Source organism: Dendropsophus ebraccatus, chromosome 2 (assembly GCF_027789765.1).
Source record: "Dendropsophus ebraccatus isolate aDenEbr1 chromosome 2, aDenEbr1.pat, whole genome shotgun sequence".
NCBI classification, from domain to species: domain Eukaryota; kingdom Metazoa; phylum Chordata; class Amphibia; order Anura; family Hylidae; genus Dendropsophus; species Dendropsophus ebraccatus.
Window position 1 is genome coordinate 88,293,851 of NC_091455.1, and position 17,921 is coordinate 88,311,771.

Genomic DNA, 17,921 nt, shown 5'->3' on the forward strand with positions numbered 1-17,921 from the left:
ACAATAGGCCAGAGGTTACAAATAGCAAATAGCCCCGTTGCTAGTGTGGTACCCACAGGGGATTTTAAACAAGTCACAAGCACAAAAATATTGTCTCAGAAGCAAGGTGAAGATTTGAGTAGTGGTGGATCAAAAGTTCCTTGAATGAGAGTTGCAGGGAACCTGCAAAAGTATGTATAATTTGTTTTTTATTTTTATACTACCCCACCAAAATTTATTTTACTGGAATTCCCAATAACTTTTTGCCATCTTTGCCAGTTTTTCGTAACATTTGAGCCTATTTTTCAAATCTGGCAACAGTATTCTTATGCGGTACTAACTTTTTAATATACTTCCCTATCCAAGTAATTACGTTTTTGTTGTTGTTGTTTGGGTTTTTTTGTGACACATTGTACTTTCTGTTAGCGGTAAATTGTGATTGATACATTCAGAGGTTTTTGGCAGAAAACTAAAAAAAAATAAAAACATGAAAAAAATGAATTTGAAATTCTCTGTTTGTACAAAAGATAGTCTTGCCACATAAATTAGTTATTTTAGTTATTTATTCACACTTACAATATGTTTAGTAATGCTGACATCATTTTTTAAACACTTTGATTCTCATTTTTTAGAGGCTTAGAAAGCTTATAAATGCAGAATGATTTTTTTTTTTTTCAAAATATCTAAATGAGATTTTTTAGGGACCAGTGCTAAACCTATATGTTAGAAAACCTGCATAAATCATCCCATCTTAAAAACACCACCCCTCAAAGCTTTTACAAAATTGTTTGTGTATTAACATGTTCTGAGGGCCATTTTGTTTTACTTTAAGAACTTTTGAAATTTTAAGCAACAGAGTTCTGCGAGGGTTTGTTTTTTGTAGGATATGTTCATTTTTTAATTGGTACTATTTTGGAGTACACTTGACATTAGGAGCGTCCCACTCAAATTGTACTGGGATAACCAAGATATAGTTCTAGACAAGCAAGTGGGATGCTAAAAAAGCAGGAAGAAAACCACCCAACAGCTTATTTTTATTAAAGCATCTGTCTGGAGCCAGACTCTGTATAAGGGGGCATTCACACATTCCACAATTATAGTCTGTGCACCAACAATGTGCTTTGGACTGGATTTTGGAACACACTGCATCATCATTCAACATGGTGCAATGAACTCCAAAACTGTTTAAATCTTTGCACTACTGTACTGAAACAGCATGCAGTACAGTAGTGCAAAGCTTACAGAATCATAGTAAATGTCAATTAAGTCCGAAGTCCTGTCCATAGCACATGGTCCATATATATGGATTGTGCATGGAACATGTAAATGTATCCTAAGACTCTATGAAAGGCTTCCAAAATTTCTGTAACCTACAAAGTATATGAAGACTACTCCATGTACATTTTTGATATGAAGATTTTTAAGTCTGACCAACTAATGGTGAATCAGGCCATGTTATTGCCAACTAGTAAAAACACCTAACACTTTGGAGGAGATTTATGAAAGGGTGTAAATATACACCTGGTGTGAACTGCCTACAGAAACCAATCACAGCTCAGCATATAGCTCTGGTAACATATAAAAGGAGCTGTGATTGGTTGCTGTGGGCAGTTCACACCAGGTGAATATTTACACCCTTTCATAAATCTCCCCCTTTATGTTCACACTTGTGCACTGTTAAAAGGCTACAGCCCTTAAAGAGACTCTGTCAGTAGGTTTATAGTGTCCTATCTCAGGCTACCATATACAAGTGACAGAGAAGCTGAACAGAAAGATGTATCACTTACATTGTTCTGTGCAGCTAATTCACAGATATTCTCCTGAATAACACAAACAATAAGTAGTCCTCTCCATTATGTGCATGAGCCCAGTAGTACTCAATATTCATGAGAAGCAGAAAACTCCGCCCACCAGCTGCTGATTGGCAGTTATTTATCCATGCTGTGTATAGCCAGTCAGCTATCAATCAGCAGCTGGAGGGCGGGAGAAGGGGGAAGGGGTGTGTCAAGAATCCTTTCCTCCTGCGTATGAGGAGAACGGCTGAACAAAATGATGTAAGTTATACACCACATCTGTTCAGCATTTGTCACTAGTTTATGCTTTTCTCATTTAAGGTGGATTAAAGGGATTAAAGGGGTACTCCGGGCCGGGAAGTACTTTTGAGGATCGCCCGGGAGGGGGTGGAAATTGAAGCTTACCTCCCCAGTTCCAGCACCGGTGCCTGGATCACAACGCCCTGGTAAGAGCTGCCGCATGAGACGTGACATCTCAAGGCAGCTCTTCCATACAGTGGCCAAGGCGAGACCCTGCTACGACCGCTGATTAGCAGAGCTGCCTTGAGACATCACATCTCATGCAGCAGCTCTGACCAGGAAGCGGCCACGGGACGGGAATACCGGGCGGCGCGATTCGGGCACCGATGCTGTAATGGGGGAGGTAAGTGACCTTCGGCTTTAATTTCCACCCCTCCCCAGCGATTATTATTATTATTATTATATATTTATAAAGCGCCCTTAATTCCAGAGCGCTATACAATAGAAAGGCAACAGGCAGGAACAATACAAGATCAGAAAACATTATGTGAAGGCAAAAGACAGACTGGTACATGGGGGAAGAGGACCCTGCCCGCGAGGGCTTACAATCTATAGGGTATGGGGAGAGAAACAGGAGGTAAAGTGCAGCCATTCAAGTGTGATGCAGAGTTATTGTATGTTGTAGCCTAGTTTGAAGAGATGGGTTTTCAGGTTACTTTTGAAGGACATGATGGTGGATAAGAGACAGATGTGTCGGGGTAGCGAGTTCCAGAGTATGGGGGAGGCTCGGGCAAAGTCTTGGAGGCGGTTGTGCGAGGTACGAACAAGGGGGGAGCGCAGATGGAGGTCACTGGAGGATCGAAGGCTGCGTGAGGGACGGTAGTGGGATATCAGGTCAGAGATGTACGGAGGGGACAGGTTGTGGATGGCCTTGTATGTCATGGTCAACAGTTTAAAGTGAATACACTGGGCAATGGGGAGCCAGTGGAGGGATTGGCAGAGGGGAGAGGCTGAGGCAAAGCGAGGGGAAAGGTGGATTAGTCGGGCAGCAGTGTTAAGGATAGACTGGAGGGGATCAAGGGAGTTAGCTGGAAGGCCAGAGAGGAGGATGTTACAGTAGTCCAAGCGGGAGATAATGAGAGCATGTACCAATAGTTTGGTGGAGTCAGGGGTGAAGAAAGAGCAGATTCTGGAAATGTTTTTGAGGTGAAGGCGGCAGGAGGTGGTCAGGGCCTGAATATGTGGTTTAAGGAACAGGGCATAGTCAAAGGTGACCCCAAGGCAGCGGACTTGGTGGACAGTGCAGCCATTGATAGTGATTGACAGATTAGAAGGCAGGGTGAAGCGAGATGGGGGAAAGATGATAAGTTCTGTTTTGTCCATGTTGAGTTTTAGAAAGCGGGAGGAGAAGAAGGAGGATATGGCCGATAGACACTCTGGAATTCTGGATAGCAAAGAGGTGACATCCGGACCTAGTGGCATATTGCCTTTAGTCTGTACTCCTTCATTTTTGGGACTGCTGAGGATCCCAAAAGTATCCTATGTACCATCACTTTATTATATGGCAGCACCCCTTTTATTGCATTCAATCAGAATATCCTGATTAGCTTTTCTTTTCAGTGAACACTAAATTGTTTAAGAATCCTTTGGATCATGGCGCCTAGGGTCAGTAAACATATTGTTCACACTGATGCATTGTCTACTAGACCACATGACAAAGTGCCTCCTACCTGTACCTCAGGGGAACGAATTATATTGCTCCATGGGAATACTAAATAAATCATATTACAAATCTGTGATCTCAGCACTCCAAGGATCAAACTGTTCTCAGTAATTCTTTAATGACCTTCACAACTTGGAATTTTAATCTCATATATGCCATTTGCTATAATACATGCAGTCCAGACTTTAAAATTATGTCTTACCTACTGACCCCTTGAGTAAGTTAATATAGACATATTCATTCTGTATGTACATTAGCTAGGAAGTCTGAGGCTTGGACATTCCTATTGTAGTAAAAAAATTTAAATATAAATTCATAAAGCAATATTGTCTAGTTACCATACAGGTATTGTATAAGCATGTTAAAAAATCTATTTCTGCATATATGTATAATAGATGTTTTCAATCAAAAAGAGGCTGCCAAGTTAGTTATCATCTAGATCTCTAGTTGCCTTTAGAATTATAAGACTTTATTGTGGGTAAAATTGACATTTACATGCATTTTTCTGACCAATAACAGCATCTGGACCCTCCTAAGCTATACTTTAAGAGATTCATATATTGAAAGGGGCCCAAACTTTATTTAATGTTCTGAAGTTTACAAAAAAAAACACATATGTGTGAATCTAAATATGTGAACAAAACATGTAACATGCTTTCAAATGAGAGGTGTACAGGCTCATAGAAAGTGTATCTCAAGTCTCTACACTTGACTTTCCAAGGAGGCAGTTAATAAAAAAAATTAAAGCAAATTGATGTCCTATCTACAGGATAAACTATCAATAGCAGATTGGCAGTGTGTGGAGCTAGAAGCCTCAGCTGAAGTGGATGGGAGCTGTGTGTAGTAATAATAGTGATGATGCTTTTATTTGTATAGCACTAACTGATTCCATAGCTGTCAGCATTGTGCAGTAACCTGGTCTGAATTGGGTCTGTTTTGCTTTTGTATGACACACCCGCTTGCTTCTCAGCTTCCTGTCAATGCAGGAGTTAAGCTGAGAAGCTGTGGGACTTGATTACACAGCTGGGTGGTCTGTTTGATTGATTCGTTTCTTTGCTTGTCTGCAGCCTGGAGGATCAGAGCGCCGGTCCAATGAGGATCCGGACCGGGCTCTTGCTCAGCATAAAACAAAACTGAGGCAGAGTTCCATCGCTGGCTATTTAGGTTAACTCCTGGTCACAGCTTCCCTGTCTATTCCTGCGAACCCCTCTCTTAATCCCTCTGTTTGACTCGAATTGTTATCTGACCTTCTGCCTGACTATTTGACGATCCCTTTGCCTGCTGATTTTGTACTGCGTTGCCTGTTTGGATTTGACCCGTTTGTTTACCATTTTTTTATGTTTGTTCATCCGTCTCGTTCTGTGTGCACTTTATCAGCGTAGGGAATGTCTATGTGGTTGTCCACGGCCGCCTAGGGCCGATCGAGGCAAGTAGGCTGGGACAATGGGTGGATTCAGACCTAGGGCCCACTGTCTTGTTGTGTCTGCATTGCCCGATCCTGACAATAGCTTTTTACATAGTTTTGTCAATTATTCTCCCTGTCCTCGTTAGGGCTCACAATCTAAACTTACCTATCTGTATGTTTTGGGTGTGGGAGAAAACTGGATTACGTAGAGGAAACCCACGCAAACACAGCAAACACACATACCACCATGCTGCCAAGTAACCAAGCACAGTAACACAATGCACAGAGCCAAGGCCTCAAGCTCCACACTCTGTGTTTACTTCTTGTGCCATAGCTGTGTACAACACCTGATCAGTGGTGGTAGTAGGTCTTAGAACCTTACCAATAAGGAATGCATGACTTGTTCAATGGATAGGCCATCAATGGGTTTTACCTGAAAAAAAGATTTTTTTGAAAAGATAGATATTCTTTAATTTGAGATACGGGAATAGTAAAAAATTATGGGCATTAAAAAAAAAACACCAAAAAATGTCATTCTTTAACCCCTTAACGACATCGGGCGTAAACTTACACCCTCGCGCCCTGGTACTTGGCGCATCAGGGCGTAAATTTACGCCCGATGTTTCCCCGATCGCTGCATGTTCGCACACAGCGATCGGGGAAGATGGCCTGCTATAAATCAAAGCAGGCAATCTTAGCTTCACGGCACGGGGGGTGGTTAACACCCCCCGTGCTTACGATCGCTGCTATAGGCTGATCAATTCAGATCAGCCAATAGCGGCGATCGGAAAAAAATGGCGGTCGGTGCTGTCCGAGGACGGCACCGACCGCCATTACTGTAAAAAGTAATGGTGGTCACCGTGCCACCGGCCCGATCGCCGTGAACGGCCGGCCGTTCACGGCGAGCGGGCCGGTGGCACGGCGATCAGAGTCCCACAAAATAATAAATACCTGCCCTGGACCCCTCAGCTAGGTAGCGGAGGGGTCCAGAGCAGGTATTTGTACATTACTCACCTGTTCCGAGGGTCCTGATCGGCGTCTTCCAGGTTCGCGGCGTCCTCCGTCATTCCGTTCGGTCTTCGGGTCTTTCCGGCGGTCCCCGTCGTCTTCTTTCGGCTATTTTCGGCTCCAGCCTCATCATTTTCCAGATTTTGCGCTCTGCTGCCCTCTAGCGGCTGATATGTGTAATACACTTATCAGCAGCTACAGGGATGTTCAGAATGTAGAAAAAGTTTTTTTTTTTTCCAATTTTTTTTTTCTATTTTCCGCACCCTATCGCCGCTGAGTGTTGATCAGAATCGCACGAAAGTGCGCTGCTAATCAGCAACTCCTCCTTTTTGGTGTAGGGTGTTTTTTTTCTATATCCTACTGCCACGGTCTGCTGATAAGTGCCGCACATAAGTGCGGCATTTATCAGCAACTCCTTTGTTGGCGTAGGTTTTTTTTTTATACTTACTGTAAAAAAAAAACACGTAAAAAACACTACATTACACCACACTACATTGAATAAAGTTTGAGACTACACCACTACATACCCCATATACCAATCCCCATATAAAGATGACCCCCAGGGTGTTTTCGGCGTCAGAGGGATACGTTATTATTGCCTCCGACACCGAAACAGCCAGTGAGGATGAATGGGGGGATCCTTCTTTCCTCCATTCATCCTCATCATCCTCATCATCCAGTGACGTGTCTGGGGGTAGCGTAGCGTACGATGCTCCCCAGACACGTCTTTTCCGCCAGTACCATCCCAATAAGAGATCACGGTATGGTGTGAAATTCTCCAAACTCTGTGAGCGTACCTCAGGGTACACTTAAAGATTTAGGGTACGTTCACACTGCGGAATGGCGAAGGATAACCCTTCGTGCATTCCGCAGCTGGCACCCGCCGGCGGACTGATGCGGGCGCATGTCTCTACCCGTGTCATTGACTCCATTCTATGCACGGGCGGATTCCGTCTTCCATCCAAAGAATGAATACGTTGGAAGGAGAGCGAAATCCGCCCGTGCATAGAATGGATTCTATGACACATGTGGAGACGTGCGCCTGCATCAGTCCGCCGGCGGGTGCCAACTGCGGAATGCACGAAGGGTTATCTGTCGCGATTCCGCAGTGTGCACGTACCCTTAGAGTGTATGTAGGAATGGACACCTGAATCCAGCCCCCAGATGCCCCCCCCCCCCCCCCATCCTTGGAACAAGTGGAAAGATCGTCCGGGAACTGATCTTCCCACTGCTGGATAAAGGTTACCACCTGTACAGGGATAACTTTTATACCAGCACCCCCTCTTCCGGTCCCTCGCTGCCCGAGCTACTGTAGCTTGCGGCACGATCCGAACATATCAGAAGTAGTAGTAGAGCCCTAATATTTAGCAGCCATGGAGCAGACCCAGCGCTTCTGGATATAAAGGACCCCGGATCGCACCAGGACAACATTTTCCAGGTGACGTCCCCCACACTGGAGAAAGGGAGACCCCAGAAGAAGTGCAGAGTGTGGCGTAACAGGGGGATCAGGAAGGCCACCATTTTCCAGTGTGACACCTGTCCTGATCACCCCGGCCTCTGCATACTGGATGGCTTCAAGGTGTACCACACGTCATTGGGGTTCTACATTATCTAAATTCTGTCCCTTATTCCTATTTCAGGGGTCACGTTGATCCAGGGATTATTCTGATCGCCATTATGGAGTCGGGAAGGAATTTTTCCCCTGTGATGAGGCTACTGTCGTCTGCCTCACGAGGGTTTTTTGCCTTCCTCTGGATCAACACGGATTGAGTTTGATGGACACCTGTCATTTTCAGCCTTATAAACTAATAATTGGCCTAATACCCCCAAATAAATTAGAATGGTCCCTTTTCCCCAGCTAAGTAGGTATGGCCGCCATTCCCATTAGAGGATGCCATGATGCAATTACAAAGCCTCTGTGCGGCAAGGACAGTAGAAACCCCCCACAAGTGACCCCATTCTGGAAACTACACCCCATAAGGAATCTAACAAGGGGGGCAGCGGGGATATGGCCCCCTGGTGACGGCCACATTTGGGACGTGAAAATGAAAAAAAATGGTATTTTTTATTTTCTCGGCACATGTTCTACGTAAGTGACTGTCACCAGTGGGGTCCATATCCTCACTGCACCCCTTGTTAGATTCCTTATGGGGTGTAGTTTCCAGAATGGGGTCACTTGTTGGGGGTTTCTACTGACCTGGCAGCACAGGAGCTTTGTAATTGCGACATGGCCTCCATCCTCCATTCCAGCCTCTAAATGGCGCTCTGTCCCTTTGGTGGCTTGCCCTGTGCCCAAATGGCACATTATGCCCACATATGGGGTATTTTCCTACTCAGGGGAAACTACCCTACACGTTTTGTGTTCATTTTCTTTTTTAACCCCTTGTGGAAATGGAAAAAATCAAGGCTAGACCAACATTTAGTGTAATTTTTGTAAAATTTTTACTCTAAATCATTTATCTTGTTATGATTTTTTCATTTTCACAAGGGGCTAAAAGATAAAAGAAAAACAATAAATTTGTAGAGCAATTTCCCCTGAGTACGGAAATACCCCACATGTGGACATAAAGCGCCATGTGGGTGCAGGGTAAGCCTCCGAAGGGAAGGAGCGCCATTTCGTTTTTGAAGGCTGGATTTGGATGGAATGGATTTCGAAGGGCCATGTTGCATTCAAAAGGCCTCTGTGTTGCCAAGACAGTTGAAACCCCCCACAAGTGACCCCATTATGGAAACTACACCCCTCAAGGAATGTAACAAGGGGTGTAGTGAGCATATGGACCCCACTGGTGACGGGCACAAATGTGGAACAATGTGGCGTGAAAATGAAATATTACATTTTTTACACTATAATGTTGGTTTAGCCTTGAATTTATCATTTTCACAAGGGGTTAAAAGAGGGGAAAAAACACACTATATGTGTAGAGCAATTTGCCCCGAGTCCGTAAATACCCCACATGTGGACATAAAGCGCCATGTGGGCGCAGTGCAAGCCTCCAAAGGGAAGGAGCGCCATTTGGATTTTGGAGGTTGGATTTGGCTAGAATGGATGATCAACGCCATGTCGCAATTACAGAGCCCTCGTGCTGCCAAAACACTGGAAACCCCCCACAAGTGACCCCATTCTGGAAACTGCACCCCTCAAGGAATCTAACAAGGGGTGCAGTGAGGATATGGACCCCTTGATGACGGGCACATTTGTGCCATGAAAGTGAAAAAATGAAATTTTTTACTTTTACGTCACATTGTTCCACATTTGTGCCCGTCACCAGTGGGGTCCATATGCTCACTGTGCCCCTTGTTAGATTCCTTGAGGGGTGTAGTTTCCAGAATGGGGTCACTTGTGGGGGGTTTCCAGTGTCTTGGCAGCACGAAGGCTCTGTAAATGCGACATGGCCCTTGAAATCCTTTCCAGTGAAATTCAGCTTCCAAAAGCCAATTGGCGCTCCTTCCCTTTGGAGGCTCGTCCTGCGCCCCCTTGGCATTTTATCGCCACATGTGGGGTATTTCCGTACTCGGGAGAAACTGCGCTACACATTTTGTGTCTTTTTTTTCCTCTTATCCTTTTAAGAAAATGAAAAATTGAAGGCTAGAACAACGTTTTAGTGTAAAAAATAAATTTTTCTTTTTTCACGCCATATTGTTCGGAAAATCTGTGAAGCACCTGTGGGGTCCAAATGCTCACTGCACCCCTTGTTACATTCCTTGAGGGGTGTAGTTTTCTAAATGGTGTCCCCAACCTGAAGTGGTACAATCAGAAATGACCAAATATAACGGAGGCGTTGAAATTCACTAGGCGCTCCTTTGTATCTGAGGCTTGTGGTTGCGTCAAATAGCGCAATAGGGCCACATATGGGGTATTTCTATAAACTGCAGAAACGGGGCAATAATTATTGGGGTGCATTTCTCTGGTAATAGGTTTATAATTATGAAAAATATTGGATTACAATAAAATCTCTGCACAGAAAATTTAAATTTTCAAATTTCTTACACACTTAGCTTTTATTTCTGTGACTCCCTTAAAGGGTTAAAACACTTTCTGGATGTGCTTTTGCAGAGTGTGGGGGGTGAAGTTTCTGAAATGGGGTGCTTTGTGGGGCTTTCTAACATACAGGCCCCTCAAATACACTTTAAACCTGAACAGGTCCCTAAAAATATCTGATTTTGAAATTTTACTGAAAATTTGGAAATTTGCTGCTAATGTTTTAAGCTTCCTATTGTCTAAAAAAAATTAAAGATCGTTTAATAAATGCCGCCAACATAAAGTAGACATGTTGCTAATGATATTTAATATATAATTTATGTGGTATAACCACTTTCTGTATACGCAAAAAAGTTTCAAAGTTGGAAAAATGCAGTTTTTCACATTTTTTCACATTATTTGGGTTTTTTTCATAAAGATTCATTATGAGTATCGACTCCAATTTACCAGAAATGTAAAGTACAATATGTCACGAGAAAACAATCTCAGAATCAGCCGGATAGGTAAAAGCATCCCAAAGTTATTAATGAATAAAGTGACACTGGTCATATTCATAAAATTTGTCTCTGTCATTAAGGCCATTTCAGGCTCTGTCCTTAAGGGGTTAAAGGAGAATTCGGGTGAAAATTTTTATATAAGTATTGTATTGCCCCCAAAAGTTATGCAAATCACCAATATACACTTATTACGGGAAATGTACTGTACATAAAGTGCTTTTTTCCCTGCACTTACCACTGTATCAATGCTTCACTTCCTGGATAACATGGTGATGTGCCCGCTGTGGCTGCTGGAGAGAATGATGGCAGAGGGATGCTCCAGTGTCCTGTCCCTCCAGTGCCCCGTGTCCCTCAGTGTCCCCCTGCCATCATCCTCTCTAGCAGCCACAGCCCACACAGTTCTAGCAGTCAGGTCGTGACATCACCATTTTATCCATGAAAAGAAGCCTTGATGCAGTAGTAAGAGCAGGGGAAAAAGCCCATAATAAGTGTATATTGGTGATTCGTATAACTTTTGGGGGGCAATACAATACTTTAATAAAAACGTTCACCGGACTTCTCCTTTAACAACAGTGATATTCAGTTGTATAGAGCAGAATCAATGCACGTGGGGGATGACTAGTGATAAAGTATTTACAATAAGAGTTTTTGCCGTTCTCCATTATAGCAGTTACTATTAACACATTTGAAAAGCTCCAAAACCCCAAAAATAAAATGCTGGCACGCATTACACATTACAGCTCTTTGACGAAAAGAAGACAAGTTGCTTCTATTATTAGCTAATATACTTGGCACAAGCAAACTAGAGGAGGTTACAAGGGCATAAACAGTGTAAACTAAAACTCAATCCAAAAAATGAAAATTACAGTATAAGATTTGCATGGAGAAAACAATCCTCATGAAAGCTTCCTAGTCACAAAGAGGCAATTAGCTTGTAATATCTCACACAATTGTCTTCATAATTAGGACATGTAATATGACAGTTCTGCACATAAATAAACACAATCTGTAAGTAAAATAAAAACAAGTAAAAGCGGGTAAATGGAAAGTCAACTTTTAACCCTTAACAAACTAATTTGATGGGTTGTCTAATGTAATTAATTTTATTATATAACTTCAAGTTTCTGGAAATAACTAGGGTTACTTACAACATTAGGATAACTTGATTAACATGAAAAACTTGAAGTCACTTTGCTTAACCCCCTCCAGCCGCTGATTTGCTAATTAACATCACTGCAGCAACGTTAATTAGCGTTTCATGGATTATAGGGGCACAGAAGCTGTGCCCGTGTCATTCATGGTGGGTCCCAGCTATCATTGATAGACGGGCACCTGCTGTAACTGTAAGCATCGGAGCCAAGCTTCAGTGGTGACAGTTAACCCTATTGATTCTGCGATCAGTGCAACCACCGCATCTATAAGGCTACAGTGAGAGAAATCACTCTACAAAGGGAGAATTCACCCTCTTTTCACCGTTGAGGCTTTAAACCTCCAGTGTCCTGGCTACAGAAGGAGGAGTTCAGAGAGGGGAAAGAAGGGCGGCATAGAGCACTGCAGCGATCTCTGCCCCCTCCAATCTCTTACCTGCGGCTGTCACAGGCTTTTTTAAATTAGAGAGAGAGATGAGGAGGCAGAGGTAGGGGCTTCAGCTTATGGGGTCATGATCACTTAGCTGAAATTCAAAATGACCTGGGCATTAAGGCATCCATGACTCATGGTCACAAAAGATTTAAAATATCACTTACCAGGTTTTCTGGAATGCAGAGGTCTTCAATGATCCTCCTGCCCACCACATAATGTTATGACGCCTCCAAAACCTGAATCATTTCGATTACAAACCACCTGTATAAAACAATAAGGTCTGTCAATAAGGTATTACAAGCAAGTTCTCCTTAATACAGGTGGCTCAAGCACTCATTCTTTTTATGCCGATAGGCATTCCCACAGCTAGAGAAAGCTATTAAGCTAATAACACAATATCAAAGAATTGAAATATAAACAGTTATAGCTACAGCTATAGAGAACAGATTATCTAGCGTGCACTAAACAATTACCCTCACAAACAACTACCCTGTACAACTATTCTAGCAGTGTAAGGCTGTTAATTTAAAGGGAAAACATTTATCACTAGAGATGGTTTGGTATGGGTGAGAATAGGGTTTTTTGTTTTCTGTTTGTATTAAATTGAAGACCGGGTTTGATACGAACTAAAAGTTTGCTAAGTTCGTAACAAACCTGATCCATGATTTAATACAAACGGAAAACAAAAAAAGGATATGCTCACCTTTCCGTGCTTGCTAGGTGTCCTCCCACGAATCTCCGGTGTCCCCCACTGATTGTAGCTGCCCTCAGCCCACTTAGCCAATCATTGACTGACACAGGACACCACCACTGTCAGTGAAAAGACGGGAGTAAAGAAGTGGAGGCAGCTGCGATCAGAGGGCGACACCGATAGAGCGCAGAGATGTAAGTATTGATGACCAGGCTTATATCTAAATGAGGAGCTGGTGGCAGTACTACCAACCTGTTCACTGGTGTTAGTGACAGGGGTCACTCGGCCTTCCTGTATCCGTGTGGACAAGGGGTGTTGGTGTAAATCTGTCCCTAGCTGTACCTACTCCAGGCGGAGTGCAAAACGTCACATCATATAACAGTAAAATAAATTGTCTATGTAATGCACAGATGGTTGTCCAATAAAATAATGAGCACTGTAAGAGAAATCTGGTAGACCCCATTAAGTCAATGGGGTCCATTGACGCCACTGTTTTTTAACATTTCATGGATCCAAATCTGCTCTTATTTTTGTTGTTCTGTTCCTATGATTTACCACAATTTAAAAAAAAAAAAATGGCTATGTCAACCTGTGCCAGAATATATCAGTTACTTCTTGTTAGTTGTATATCAGTATTTCCTCTCACTGCCAAAACACTTAGAGGAGAGAAGATAACAACCACAACCATGATTTGGTATCAGAAACGGTCCAAAAAAAAATATTATTCATAAATGATGTCAAATTATCTTTCTTAGATGTTGATAACAGACATTTGTTTTTTGAGATGTGCTCCACAGTCATATTATAGGCTGCCCCCCTACTGCAACATGGAAAACTCTGCAAGCCTGGGAGTGAAGACATTAGCTGTGTGCGTTTCTGGGTTTCATCTAATAATCTGTGGGGGTATGAATGCTACGACCAATCAAAACTTTTGGCATGTTGCTAGAATATGTCAAAACTTTTTTTTTTATCACCACAGTGCCCATTTAAGCATGAAGTTACGCAGGATGGTTTTTGGACATATTTTGTTCATTGCATGTGGCAAAATATTTTAAATGTGAGAATTTTTGTATCTCATCTTACTTCACTGAGGAAAACATCAATGAAAAAAATAAGTATAAAAAGATTTCTAATCCGCAAACAAAAGTTAAAAATATATCTCTAAATTTAGCCTACTCTTTAAAGTTCGTGCATTAGTCAACCATGAAACCTACCCCAAAACTGGTTCCATTTATTTATTTGTATGCTTTGCTACCCAGCTTATCTAAATAAGATAAAAAGAAACTGAAATACCTATTTTAGGAACCAGACATTTTTATTGTGTAATATCAGTAAAGATTAAAATTATCAACACAACCTGGTAAGAGCTATTTTGAAACATTGATATTTAAATATAATACTTTTACAGCAATTAAAAGTACTATTATTAACCAACAAACATAGAAATAACTGGAGGGAAGAGTATGCTATTCGAATGACTTAACAGAATAGTAATTCAATTTTATGGTTAAATATATTTAAGATTTATATCAATAGAGATCAATATTTTCTAGAATAAATTCCTCAAAACCTTTCATGGGTTGAGTAATGAGACACTCTAAAAAGGTAATTTAATAATTTTATGTCCTTAGAATCTTTATCGGGTGCTTTTCTTGGCAGCATTCTAAATGGCACTTGGTCTATTTTAGTCTACCACTAGTGATGCAATCTTTTAATATTCCAGTAAGAGACACGTAGGACATAAAGGTAGAATCAATTTATTTTAAAAATCCTGTATCAAAATGTTTGTCAAAAACATCTGCAAGATTAGAAACAGTGTGTAACATTATTTCTATTTATTAATGGGGTTTTAAGACCTTTCTTTTTTGCAAGTAGAGCCACAACCCCCCCCCCCCCCCCCAGCATTAGCAAATTAAAGGGTTAATGGCAATTGTGCAAGTGCTGTTGCTTCTTCCTGACTATTAAAGGGGTTATCAAGCGCTACAAAAACATGGCCATTTTCTTCCAGAGACAGCCCCACTCTTTCTCCAGCTTGGGCGGGTTTTGCTGCTCAGTTTGATTGAAGTGAATGGAGCTTAATTGCAAACTGCACCTGAACTGGCGACAAGAGTCGTGTTTTCTCTGAAAGAAAGTCGCCATGTTTTTGTAGCACTGGATAACCCCTTTAAAACACGGCTTTGCACATTCAGCAGTGGCTGTACCTGGTATTGCAGTTTATCCCATTTACTTTGATGGGAGGAGCTGCAATACCAGGTAAAGCAAATGGTAAAGCACCAAGGGCTGGGCACACGCCTTTGAGCTCTGCCGCCTCCCCTCTCTCCCCTGCCTCTGTTATAAGAAAGTAACAGCTGCCGGGGAAATCGGATAGGCGCAGAGTTAGGGGACATCAGCTTATGGGATCTTTATAATGACATAAGCTGATGTAAAATCACAACCTGGGCATTGAGGCATCAATGACGGCAGGTTGTTAAAGGGTTAACAATAACTACAAATAAGTAGTAGCAAGATAAAAGGTATTATCGCACACTCACAGTATACAGCCGTATACCGGATATATAATTGTTTTCACAACAATAAATTTAAAGGGCTGGTCAACTACGTTACAGGACGCAGACTGCGCAAATTAGTAGTAGCAAGATAATAGGTTTTATCTCACACTAACAGTATATAGCCGTATACTGGATATATAATTGTTTTTACAACAATAAAATTAAAGCGCTGGTCAACTCCTTTACAGGACGCAGACTGTGCAAATTAGTAGCAGCAAGATAAAAGCTATTATCCCCCACTCACAGTATACAGCCGTATACACTATCTGTAGATGTCTGAACCAGGGGTGATTCTAGCCTCTCTGCTGCCCGAGGCGAACTATAGAATGACGCCCCCCCCCGTCAATCCGCCCACATTATAATCCACTACTGCCCCCCCCCCCCCCCCACTGCTGTCCCCAATAAACATAATGTTTGGTCCCTTGCTGCACAGAGGATGTCAGGAGAGGAGGGGGCTAATCCTATAGGAGAGGTCCCAGCAGCACAGAGGATGTCAGGAGAGGAGGGGGCTAATCCTATAGGAGAGGTCCCAGCAGCACAGAGGATGTCAGGAGATGAGGGTGCTAATCCTATAGGAGAGGTCCCAGCAGCACAGAGGATGTCAGGAGAGGAGGGTGCTAATCCTATAGGAGAGGTCCCAGCAGCACAGAGGATGTCAGGAGAGGAGGGTGCTAATCCTATAGGAGAAGTCCCAGCAGCACAGAGGATGTCAGGAGAGGAGGGTGCTGATCTTTTAGGAGAGGTCACAGCAGCACAGAGGATGTCAGGAGAGGAGGGTGCTGATCTTTTAGGAGATGGTCCCCCTCTTCCCCCCCTTATAGATGGTCCCCCTCTTCCCCCCCTTATAGATGGTCCCCTCTCCCTTATAGATGGTCCCCCTCTCCCCCCTCCCTTATAGATGGTCCCCCTCTCCCCCCCTCCCTTATAGATGGTCCCCCTCTCCCCCCTCCCTTATAGATGGTCCCCCTCTCCCCCCCTTATAGATGGTCCCCCTCTCCCCCCTCCCTTATAGATGGTCCCCCTCCCTTATAGATGGTCCCCCTCTTTCCCCTCCCTTATAGATGGTCCCCCTCTTCCCCCCTTATAGATGGTCCCCCTCTTCCCCCCCCCCTTATAGTTGGTCCCCCTCTTCCCTCTCTCTCCCCCCTTATAGATGGTCCCCCTCTTCCCCCCCTTATAGATGGTCCCCTCTCCCTTATAGATGGTCCCCCTCTCCCCCCTCCCTTATAGATGGTCCCCCTCTCCCCCCTCCCTTATAGATGGTCCCCCTCTCCCCCCTCCCTTATAGATGGTCCCCCTCTCCCCCACTTATAGATGGTCCCCCTCTCCCCCCTCCCTTATAGATGGTCCCCCTCCCTTATAGATGGTCCCCCTCTTTCCCCTCCCTTATAGATGGTCCCCCTCTTCCCCCCTTATAGATGGTCCCCCTCTCCCCCCCCCCCCTTATAGTTGGTCCCCCTCTTCCCTCTCTCTCCCCCCTTATAGATGGTCCCCCTCTTTCCCCCCCCCCCTTATAGATGGTCCCCCTCTTCCCTCTCTGCCCCCCCTTATAGATGGTACCCTCTCCCTTATAGATGGTCCCCCTCTTCCCCCCCTTATAGATGGTCCCCTCTCCCTTATAGATGGTCCCCCTCTTCCCCCCTTATAGATGGTCCCCTCTCCCTTATAGATGGTCCCCCACTCCCCCCCCCTTATAGATGGTCCCCCTCTTCCCCCCCCTTATAGATGGTCCCCTCTCCCTTATAGATGGTCCCCCTCTTCCCCCCCTTATAGATGGTCCCCTCTCCCTTATAGATGGTCCCCCTCTCCCCCCCCTTATAGATGGTCCCCCTCTTCCCCCCCCTTATAGACGGTCCCCCTCCCGCCCCTCCCTTATAGATGGTCCCCCCCTTATAGATGGTCCCCCTCTTTCCCCCCTCCCTTATAGATGGTCCCCTTCCCCCCCTATAGATGGTCCCCCTCTTCCCTCTCCCCCTCCCTTATAGATGGTCCCCCCCCCTTATAGATGGTCCCCCTCTTTCCCCCCTCCCTTATAGATCGTCCCCCTCTTTCCCCCCTCCCTTATAGATGGTCCCCTTCCCCCCCCCTCCCTTATAGATGGTCCCCCTCCCCCTTATAGATGGTCCCCCTCTCCCCCCTCCCTTATAGATGGTCCCCTTCCCCCCCCTATAGATGGTCCCCCTCTTCCCTCTCCCCCTCCCTTATAGATGGCCCCCCCCTTATAGATGGTCCCCCTCTTTCCCCCCTCCCTTATAGATGGTCCCCTTCCCCCCCCCCTCCCTTATAGATGGTCCCCCTCCCCCTTATAGATGGTCCCCTTCCCCCCCCCTCCCTTATAGATGGTCCCCCTCCCCCTTATAGATGGTCCCCCTCTCCCCCCCTTATAGATGGTCCCCTCCCCCCCCCCAGCAGATAAAACAAAAACAAAAAACAGCACACAACTCACCTACCCTCCGTTCCCCCGTCGAGCCTCTCT

The 17,921-nt window shown here is 44.2% G+C and overlaps 1 long non-coding RNA gene across 2 annotated transcripts in view; it reads right to left on the reverse strand.

Moving 5' to 3' along the window:
• The window catches only part of LOC138784553 (uncharacterized), a 277,446-nt gene that overhangs the window by 94,641 nt on the left and 164,884 nt on the right, over positions 1 to 17,921 (reverse strand). For both annotated transcript variants that reach the window (XR_011361875.1, XR_011361874.1), the window contains exon 3: positions 12,370 to 12,466. This is a non-coding gene — a long non-coding RNA (uncharacterized lncRNA). The remainder of the gene's footprint in view (positions 1 to 12,369; positions 12,467 to 17,921) is intronic.